Below are 10,446 nucleotides of genomic sequence, written 5' to 3' on the forward strand. Positions count from 1 at the left end.
GACCCGCTCTCGCCCTCAAGGATCTTTGTAGGGTGGAAGGCAGGGATAAATCATCTGCACCACCCAAGGGCTGGTGGGTCGATGCTGGGGGCCCCAGGGGGGGCAGGACTGAATGGGAAGCGTGCGCTGGGGGGAGGCCAAGAGGCAAAATGACTCACTGCAGAAGCTACAGAATGCGAGTAGCAAGGATTAATTGGCTCCTTCAAAGTTTCAAACAGAGCAGCACCCCGGCTGTGAAGGTGGGTACCAGAAAATGCCTGCGTTAATTGATACTGGGGGGGGGGGGGGGGAAAGCACTTGCTCAGGCAAGCCAAGCTAAAATTGCATCTCCTGTTCTTTCCCATGCAACCCACACAGAGAGACTCTTCCATTCCTCAAGGTGTGAAATGTGAGTAGAAATTAATATCTGGTTAAACTGAGAGGTTAACCCTGAGGCTTGTCCTTGTCCAGATCAGGTGTGTTTTGGGTCGTGTGGAAGTTTCGTTTCTTTCAGTTCCCTGTGCGGCTTAAAACTTCTTTCTGTCTACTTTCTGTATAAATTATATGGGCTGTCAAACTCAACCCTGATTTATGACAACCCCTTTCCAGGGCACTATAGGTGTAAAGTATGCAGAAATGGTTTCCTAGTCTCCCCTTCTGGGGACACTCTTGGAACCACCGTGCAGCTTGCCCAAGGTTGCTCAGGCTGGCTCTTCTCCCGCAAGGTACACCAGAATTGGGCTCCCGAACCCAGAGTTCCAGCCCCCTGAGATTTCCAGCCAGCTACTTTTCTAGGCCAAGGAGAACTTGCAGCTGGAACCTTCTGCACCAGACACCTCGGCTCCTCTAACTGCACCTTAGCATCTTCCTCAACCTTTTGCCCTCCACTGGGTGCTCCATCGATAAGGTCCCAAACCCTAGTAGTGGCTTCGTCATGCGCATCCCATCTCTCTCTCTCTCTCTCTCTCTCTGTGGTTTCCAAATATTGCTTTCCCTTCTTTCAAAAACCATGGCTGTTGTTCCCAGGCAGGGACTGATTCACTGTTCGTGCTGAAACCCTCTTATGGAAGACAGACAGATTTCTACCTTAGCTCTGTTCAGACACTCGCCTTCCAACTGGTGATGTGCTGAGAATAATAAGCTGGCTTTCCTCCCCCCCCCACCTCCTGCCAAGCGCATTTCCTGGCTCTTTCAGTGCTGGCACACATTAGCCACCAGTGACTTATACTGCATGTACTACCTGTCCAACGTGACATACTGTCTGAGTGCTCTTTTGCCCTGTCTTTGCCATCTGTGTTCCAATGAAGTCAAGGACACTTTCTACCAGCTTTAAAGGGTCATGGAAGGGGCTACGCAGAAAGAATGACCATGCTCTGCTTTAGAGGCAGGCTCTCCTGCAATTTGCTCTCTAGCAGAGGAGGATCACGCCAAGGCAATGTTTTGTTTTGCTTTTGTTGTGAGTGTGCCTTTTCTAGAAGACAATCATCTCCAGACCTTTTACTTTACATCTCAAAGCCACAGCTGCAGAGGGGAAACTTGGATGAGGCAGTCGACAGCTTCTTCTAGAGTCCTTTCCTCCACTTAAATCTTTCACCTTGCAAATTGCTGCTAGATCTTAAAAGTGGAGGGAGAAGTATCAGTTCTGCCCTCCTCCACTCCAGAAACACCCCAACAACAACAACAACAACAACAACAACAACAACAACAACAACAACAACAACAACAACAACAACAACAACAACAACAACAACAACAACAGGTGAAAGGCAAAAACGGAAGCAGCACCTGCTCCTCCAGTGGCTTGGCCAAAATGAAAAGCCACAAAGCAAATCAAGGGAGGGAGGGAGGGAGGGATGTGTAATGCCCCAAATTTACTTACACCCCACTGGGTTCAGACTTTGCTGCTACTATCATGGCAGTCCTTGCTGCAGAGAGTAAATGTGGAATATCCCACCTTCAACTGCAGCTGTGCTGAAAGAAGTCTGGTCTGAGTAGGTGGGAAGCTGAAAGCAACAGAGGTGAAAAAGGGGTGGCCCGGGCAACGTCCGTCCGTGGAGCTTTTGAACTCCACTGTAAAGCAAGCAGGCCTGGCAACTGCAAGGATCAGCTGATGCTTGGCCTGCCCAATGGGGCATCCCATTGCTCTTTCCAGCACAGGGCCACCCGTGCTCATTGTGTGACCTCCACTTCAGGGGATGCAGAGGGGAAACCATCCCCGTTACATTTGGCTAGAATCACAGACCCATGATAGAACTGTCAGACCAAAAGGGTCATCAGCTCCAACCCTCTGCCAAGGCTGGAGGGACACAGCTGATATTTCCCCGCCAGATGGCTATCAAGCCTCTGATGAAAATCCTCCGAAGAAGAAGTTGTTTGTTTGTTTTTACACACTCCCTTTCCCTGTCAAACAGCTGTTATCATCAGGAACATTTTCTCCATGCTTCATTGAAGTATCCATGTAATTTGAATCCTCTGATGTAGCAAAAACAAGCCTGTTCTATCTTCCAAGTGACAGCCTGTTAAATGTCTTAAGAAGGCTGCCATATCACCTTTCTGTTCAGACTGAACATAACCGAAACCCCCTGAAACGTTCTTGGTTCCCACGCCTTTCGCCTCCTCCACTGGCCTTAGTGACAACCCTCTTGGCTTTGCTTTTTTTTTCCTTTTAAGGTATGGGGCCATGTTTTACAACACAGGAGATGGGAAGCTGCTTTGATTTGTCCTTCTAGCCCTGCTCTGTCTATAAGTCATCCCTGCAACATAGTGGCACACAGTGTTCCTTCCCATGCTGAACTCTTTCCCATTACCGGCTGTCTAATCCTTTTGATTAAAAGTGTCAGGGAGAGACTCTAGTTGTGTCAACTAGACTAGAGGTTATTTTCATGGCCATTAAAGACATCTATGCGTACTAGTCAGGTCAACTACATATCGCCTCCTGCATCAGAGAATTATATAACTTTATGTATGGTGCAGAGATGGTAGGGAGAGGAATGGTTTTCCTGCTGTCTTATCATATGAAAACCCACCGGTCCCGCACATAGTTTAACAGGGGGATTCAGTGCCCCAAGATGTAATGATGATTGCCAACCTGTATGGCTCAAAAAAGAGGTGATATAAATTCATGGAGTTTTGGGCCCTCGGGGGCTAGGGACCACCTCCAAGACCAGAAATAGCCCATAGCATAAGCATTGACTTGGTTCTCTACCCACCGGTCATAACAGGGTTACAATGATGCAAAATATGATCAGCACCCTGGACAGCACCCTACAGGAGATGCTGACTTGGGACCCTGAGAAATGCCCCCCCCCCCCCATTGCAGAGGATGGTTGGAGTTGTAAGCAGAATTGGGAAAGTTACAATTTTTTTTAGACTACAGCCATCGTGGTTGTGGGAAAGGAACCTTACCAAGCTCTGACTCCAAGTCTTAAATATATGGTACTGCCTGTGGCCAGTCCTCCTAGTTCACTGTCCTCTACTGCAAATCTCAGGCAGTAGGTACTGTTTCCAGGTAGTTTAACTTTATGGCAAGTTCTTAAAGTCTGAGATCGGTACATATAAGAGCACAACTAACAAGAAGACAAGAGGTACCCAGAAACAGAGTAAATAAGGCAAAGCAGGGGTCAAACTAACAGTCCTACCAACAAACTGGTTGTTCAGGTTCAGGAAATCCAGAGGGAGACAACTCTCCATGGACTAAAATCAGCAAAGCCCAAACAGTAGCTAGATAAGGGATACTCCAAGCGATGAAACCAGCACAACCCAAAGCCAGGCGCCGGCAGAGCAATCGCAACAAAAGGCCACACCGTGCAAGGCCAACGGACAAGGTCTGATGGTTGGACAGACATTCTTCCCAGCATCTCAGCCAAACTAGGTGCCTGAGCAAAAGGTCCTCCAAGGGGTTGAATCTCCTCTTAAGACCCCTTACGCTCAAGGAGGCCTTGACTCTTAGAAGTCCATACTCCCCTACAGAGGGACGCTTTGCCAGATAGCCTCCAGCCTAGCCTGTTCTGTCATCCTCCACCTGTCCCATGACCTGAAAGGAGGTCTTCCATCATCCTGAGTCTGGGGCAGAACCTCTCCTTTCTGGAAGTGCAGCATTTTCTGCCCTCAAGGATCCAGAGTCAAAAAGGAGAGAACATTTCAGTCCTGACTCAGGGAGCTTGGGAATCACTGGAGAAAACTGCCAGTGGGAGGCCGGCACAGAAAAAGGTTTTCCCTCTTCTCCTATCACCTCATCTTGCTAAGAGACATGCCAGGAATGGAAGCTGGAATCCAGACTGCGAAGACTGTTCTGCTTCCGATCGAAGGCTCTTCCCAAAGGCCAAAGCTGGTGATACTGGGACGAGGGGTGGGGATCTTGGATTTCATTTAGGGCCCTTGTACAACGTTTCCTCCAGATCTAAGTGGTGCACAGCTCACCCTCCTTAAAATGGGAATAAATGGTGAACTTCCTTCCATGAGGATGAGTGAATTACAGGTTGTGCCACCTTAAGCATTTTCAACTGTGTGCCATAAATGGATCACGACATCGGTAGGCTTGGGGGTGGTAGAGCGCACCAGACAATAGGGGTTTCCCTGGCTCTGTACCAAGGGAACAAGTAACCAACATTACGGGTGTTGTAAACAACCTACATTCACTTCTTCCGATCTCTTCTTTGTGGCTTGGGGGGGAAATGATCCAGAGCTGTAATTACCCAGCCTGAGTTATCTGGCATTTTAATCATCCTCTTTCTGCAACGCTAGTGAACAGTTCACATTCTCTGACTTCCAGGATTAAGTCGTTTGATTTGCCTTATCAAAACACCTTTCTGGGGGAACTGAAAACATTTCTCTTTAATGAGTTCAGTACTTCACAACTAGTTGCTTTGCTGGGGTTTGCATCTGACACAGCGCGATGCTTCTCAGAGGTTCAGAAAATTTCAAAAAAGCACAGATAAGGAAAACACAACAGGACATTAAAACAGACTCTCCCAATCTGGCACCCTTTGGACATGCCGGGTGACGGCTCTCAGCATCCTCAATTAAGATGGCTAACGATTGTACCTCTAGCACATCTTGAAAGTGCTCAGCTGGGAAGGCTGGGCTAGACTGGACAAGAGGGCCAAGAGGATAAAACGGAGGGGAAGATGGCCACGTCTACCTCCCTGAGTTCATTAGTGGAGTTTCTTAAATGTAACAGACGACAAACAGACCAGCAAGCAGTGCCAAGGATCATCATCATCTGTTTCTCTGCCTGCCGCCTGCCCACAGCAAGACCGCATCCAAAACAGTTTCCAGCAGCATCAGGAAAATTTGCCTAATTCAGTGGAACATTTCCAGATTGTTCAATAGCAGTTACATGTCAAGATTTAAGTAGTTGTAAAAGTAATAAAGACATGTAGCTATAGTCTGCTGACACGGGACAAGCCGCTTATAGCGCACATAAAGCCTAGGAAAAGAAAAACACAGACATAAACAAACTGAGGAAGAAATTTAAATGCCTGCAGAAAAAGGGGAGAAAGAATGCTATTTATCCTGAACTAAATCTTAAAGAAGCATTCATAGTGCACAGCTGTGGGAAAGTAACTTTTGCAGATTATAGCTCCCAGAACACATGGCCTGAAGACACGAGCTCTGCTTACATGGTGTCTGGCGCCTCCCTACGTCGAAGTCACCTTTGTATCTGAAGTCAGCCAGGCCCCCTCCCTCAGGACATGGGTGATGGGGCTGCTGGACGAGGAGCAGTCTCTGGAACTCCCTCCCACTGGAGGCCCGGGTGGCCCCATCTCTGCTGTCCTTCCGCAAGCAGGTGAGGACCTTTCTCTTCAGGCAAGCTTTCCCTGAGTGACTGGCAGCCTGAGTGGGGTTTTGAAATGGATGGTGGTTGCCTTTCTGCTTTGCATGTGTTTATAGTATCGCTTGTGTTTCTTAGTATCTTATTTGTTTGAGTCTTTTTGTATTTGTATATTCACTGTTGTTAGTTTCAAATATTGTCTTTTAATGATGCAAGCCACCTTGGGTTCTTTTTAAGGAGAAAGGCAGAGTAAAAATATTTTAAAATAAAATTAAATATTGCATAGAGTAATATGATCCTTTGTGTGTGTGTGTGTGAAAACCAAAACAGTGGGTGTTTTTGTTTGTTTTGTGTTTGTTTTGTTTTTTGTTTATGTTTTTTGTTTGTTTGCACTGCCTTCTAACACCAGAGGGAGTGGATGGGTTGCTTCCATCTCTATGACAAATCAGCTCATCCTTCTGTGTTTTTTCTCTCTAGGTGTCTGTGTGAATATGTGTCCTTAATTTCGCAGAGGAGGAGGGGGGAACGCCACTTCTTCTGTACTAAACACAGAAAGCTCAAGAGAAGAAAGCATGCGTTGTTTTGTCCTCACGCTGGAGGCAAGAGGTGTTAACGAGCGCTCAGCAGTCTGTTCCAATGTGTTGCTGCGAATGAGAAGTTTAGGGAGATTTCTTCAGAGCATTGTCACGTCAAGAAAATAAATGTAATAGTAAGCCAGATTAATAAACTCTGGCATCTGTGCATGGAGCTAAAATCTAGCTTTGTCTAAGGGGAAGGGCGTGGATTAGCTAGAAAAAGTCCGGAGGACAGAAACACACCAAGGGCTCAAGCCCTCCTGTGTCGTGGCTGGTTCATTTATCTCGTTCCCAAAGACATGGATTCCAGCAGCCCAAGCCATCCCACAATGAGGAGCTGAGCGATGCCAGACTTTAAAATAGAACAGATGGCTTTGTTGATGTCTGGAAACAGCCTGATTGGTACAACATTTCCTCTTCCTCGTGTAAAGGAGATGGATCAGAAACGTTTACAGCCTCACCATAAGAAAAACAGTATACGGAGACTTGGGGGGGGCGGGAGGGAGGAGGAAGGAAAGGGGGATCCAAACCAGCTGCCAAGATTTCCCTATCATCCACACTTTTCCCAGGGTTTCACTGTGGAAATTGGATCCTGGATATTCCAACCCATTTACTTTAAGGAGGGAGCAAATGGCTCCATGAGATTTGCAGAGCGCCTTGGGCTGTGAAGTCACACACACTTATTTTCCATTAATAAGCAAATGGATGCTATTAAATGCAGGAGGCCGTGGCAGAAGGGATCTTGGAAAGCAAACATGAGCGGTATGAGCCATCTTGTCAGACCAGACCGCTGCGGCTAAATGACTTCCAGATTTGTTGCTGTGGTTGGTTGGTTGGTTAGTTAGTTGGGAGGCAACTTTTTCCTGAGCTTAGAAACATTGCCTTTTGGACTACCATTCCCAGAATCCCTCAGGTGACACCTAAACAGCAGCCTGGGGATTCTGGGAATTGTAAGCCTTGAGAAAAGATGGCTGAGGGGAAATAGGATTACACTTTTCAAATACTTGAAAGCTAGTCCTATAGAGAAGGGACAGGATCTGTTCTCGATCATCCCAGAGTGCAAGACACGCAATAATGGGCTCCAAAGACAGGAAACCAGATTTAGGCTGAAGACCAGGAAAAACCTCTTAACTGTTAGAGCAGTGCGATAAGGGGAGTCAATGACCTCAGTAGGTGGTGAGCGCTCCAACACTGGAGGCATCCAAGAGAAAACTAAACAACCATCTGTCAGAGCTGCTTTGATTTGAGCAAGGGGGTGGACTTGATGGCCATATAGGCCCCTTCCAACTCATTTTTTTCTTTAATTCTATGGTTATAATCCTATGGAGCAACTTGCCCACCGTCTGGCTTCCTTGAACCATTTCCCTAGCAGTCCAAGACCAGACATTTCCTGTGGCAGTCTGGAGATACCACAGAGGACGGGGTCTATGGCAGCTGGAGCAAATCCTAGCCTCCCATTAGGCCCAACCATCACTAATGGCGGCTCTTCTTTCCCAGGTAAATCACTCTGTAGAAAGATAGTTGCCCCCTTCTCTCATTTAAGACTGCAGCAGGGCTGGTCCCATCAGTGGCAAAGGCCGGCAGCTAAAGACAAGCGTGGGGCAAGAGGTCAAAGGAAACCTCGAAATCTCCAGTTCTCAAAGGGGGGGGGAAGAATTTCTGTAAAAGTCTATGTGTGTATATGCTCTCCTTAGAAGAAGAAAAATCAATCAGGGTTTCAAACACCCCCTCCTCCCAACACTTGCATCTGAACCATCGGTATGGAAACTAAGCCAGTGTTTAATCTCTGAGGACCAATCACAAAAGGAAGAAAGCTAATCTGCAGACTACAGGGATCACAAGTAGTCAGCTTTTAACACCCAAGGAATTTCTGCTTCTTAGAACAAGCTCCCTGGAACATTTGGCTCAGCCCTCAGTTGTTCTCAATTAGACGCACACATAATGGCTGAGGGGTGTGCTAGAGGGTGCTCCTTTGAATCCAGTTGTTAACTGGTGGTAATCATTGCCTATATTGATTGGACCTCTCTGGGCTTCTCGAATTCCTCGTTCGCCCTCTTTTCTTGTCTGCCTTTCAAGAGTACTTCTCATTAGCTTCTTCAAGGACGAGTCTGATCTCTGCCTTATAAAATTGGGAGATGTAACTGCAACCTTCTAAATGGATTTTCGAACAGCACTTCAAAGGAATAAAAATAAATCTGCCCCTCTTTGAGGCATCTGAGGGATCCATTCCCCCCCCCCCCCGTTTGGGCCACCCCTGAGCAGTACTTTAATCAACTATCTGGAGCAGGTTTTTGTCTTCCCTGAAGGCTGAACAATTCCCTCATGAACATCTGCCCCAGGTGGGACTAAATATATTGGGGGTACATGATGATCTTCTACCCTCTATGTAGCATAGGCAAAGGTCCCTTAATGTCTGAAGGATGCCTTTTGAATTAGAATTATTGGTGCACATTAATTTTTTTATGAACTTTGCATGGTTACAGTCGTTAATGAAGAAGGGATTAATGAACAGAAAATAGATTAATTGGCTAGAACATTTTATCAATTTGCATATAAATGAACGTAATAATTGACTTTATTTGTGCTCCTGGGCTATCTTAAAGATAAAATAAAAAGTTTCATTGGAAAATACGGTACAGGAATGGATACTAGAAACAAAAACGGAGGGGGGAAGAACTAGGGATATTGGCTATTTTGTTCAAACCACGGGAAAAAATTATTAACGGAAGAGCTTATCTTTTTTCGGCTGAACTCCTGTGATCTCTTGTGTGAAAAAGGCTTTTAAAATGACTCATGCACTTCCGGAAAAGAGACTGCTGGAGCTGTGGTATGAAAAAGCAAATCTTGCAGCTTCTGAATGGAAACACCCGCTGCCTGAAACCTGAGCCTCTTTTCCCACAGTGAGTGGCATACCTTGGTAAGGGCAAAAGGAAGAGGAGAGCAGTTAACATTTGTATACATGCCTTCATCATCAAAGACCATCCCAGGGAGAGAGAACATGAAATTATAAAAGCATGAAACCTGCTCACAGCCAGTCTCGTTGGGCAAGGATATAACTTGCAGGGGAAACTTGCTAGTAATTGAAGAGCTCCCACTTTGATCTGGGGGCTCACCCAACCCACCCACAACTCACCTATGAGTCTCATTACAAGCAAGTTGGGCAAACTCTAGGATCAAAGCAGGAAGTCTTTATTTACCAGCAATCTGCCCCTGCTGGTTATGCCACCACTCTCTGGCAGGAATAATTTACTCAACAGGATTTCAGCCATGGAATGTTTCAAATAGGTAAAGGTAAAGGTTCCCTTTGACAATTTTTATCCAGTCGTGTCCGACTCTAGGGGGCGGCGCTCATCCCGCTGTTCAAGCCATAGAGCCAGCGTTTTATCCGAAGACAATCTTTCCGTGGTCACATGGCCATTGTGATTTAGACATGGAATGCTGTTTACCTTCCCACCGAGGTGGTACCTATTTATCTACTCGCATTTGCATGCTTTCGAACCGCTAGGTTGGCGGGAGCTGGGACAGGCAACGGGCGCTCATTCCGTCGCGTGGATTCGAACTTACGACTGCTGGTCTTCTGACCCTGCAGCACAGGCTTCTGCGGTTTAGCCCACAGCGCCACCACATCCCAAATACTCATTCAAAAATGCTGCCTAGAAATTATCCAAAACGTTTTGCACTGGTGTCAAAACCAGTATAATTCTGTGACCAGAAACAGTGAACAAAAAGCAATCTTAGTTTGAAACAGAGTTTTCCAGTGTTACTTTTTTTGGATTACAGCTTCCAGAACTCCCAGCTAGCCTATTCCAGTATGCATTGGAAATAGTCATCAAAAACACAGCCACAATGGCTGAGAGTGCTGGAAACTGAAGACCAAAACAGGAATTTCTCCAGAGCCTGGCACAGAACACTCCACCCTCCTTTTTCATTCAGTTGACAGACAGAAGCTTCCAGAAGGGCCAAAGCCTTCCAGAGTGGCTAGCAAACCTCTAGCAGCGAGTCTTCTCTGCACCAGCATCGAATTAGTTCACAGGGTTCTAATCTGAGAAGAAGTCATGATAGCTAGGATGATATTAGACCAGCTTTAAAACGGGTGCAACAGGTGTCCCGTCCTCCGTG

This window comes from Pogona vitticeps, chromosome 11, assembly GCF_051106095.1.
Source record: "Pogona vitticeps strain Pit_001003342236 chromosome 11, PviZW2.1, whole genome shotgun sequence".
Lineage (NCBI taxonomy): Eukaryota > Metazoa > Chordata > Lepidosauria > Squamata > Agamidae > Pogona > Pogona vitticeps.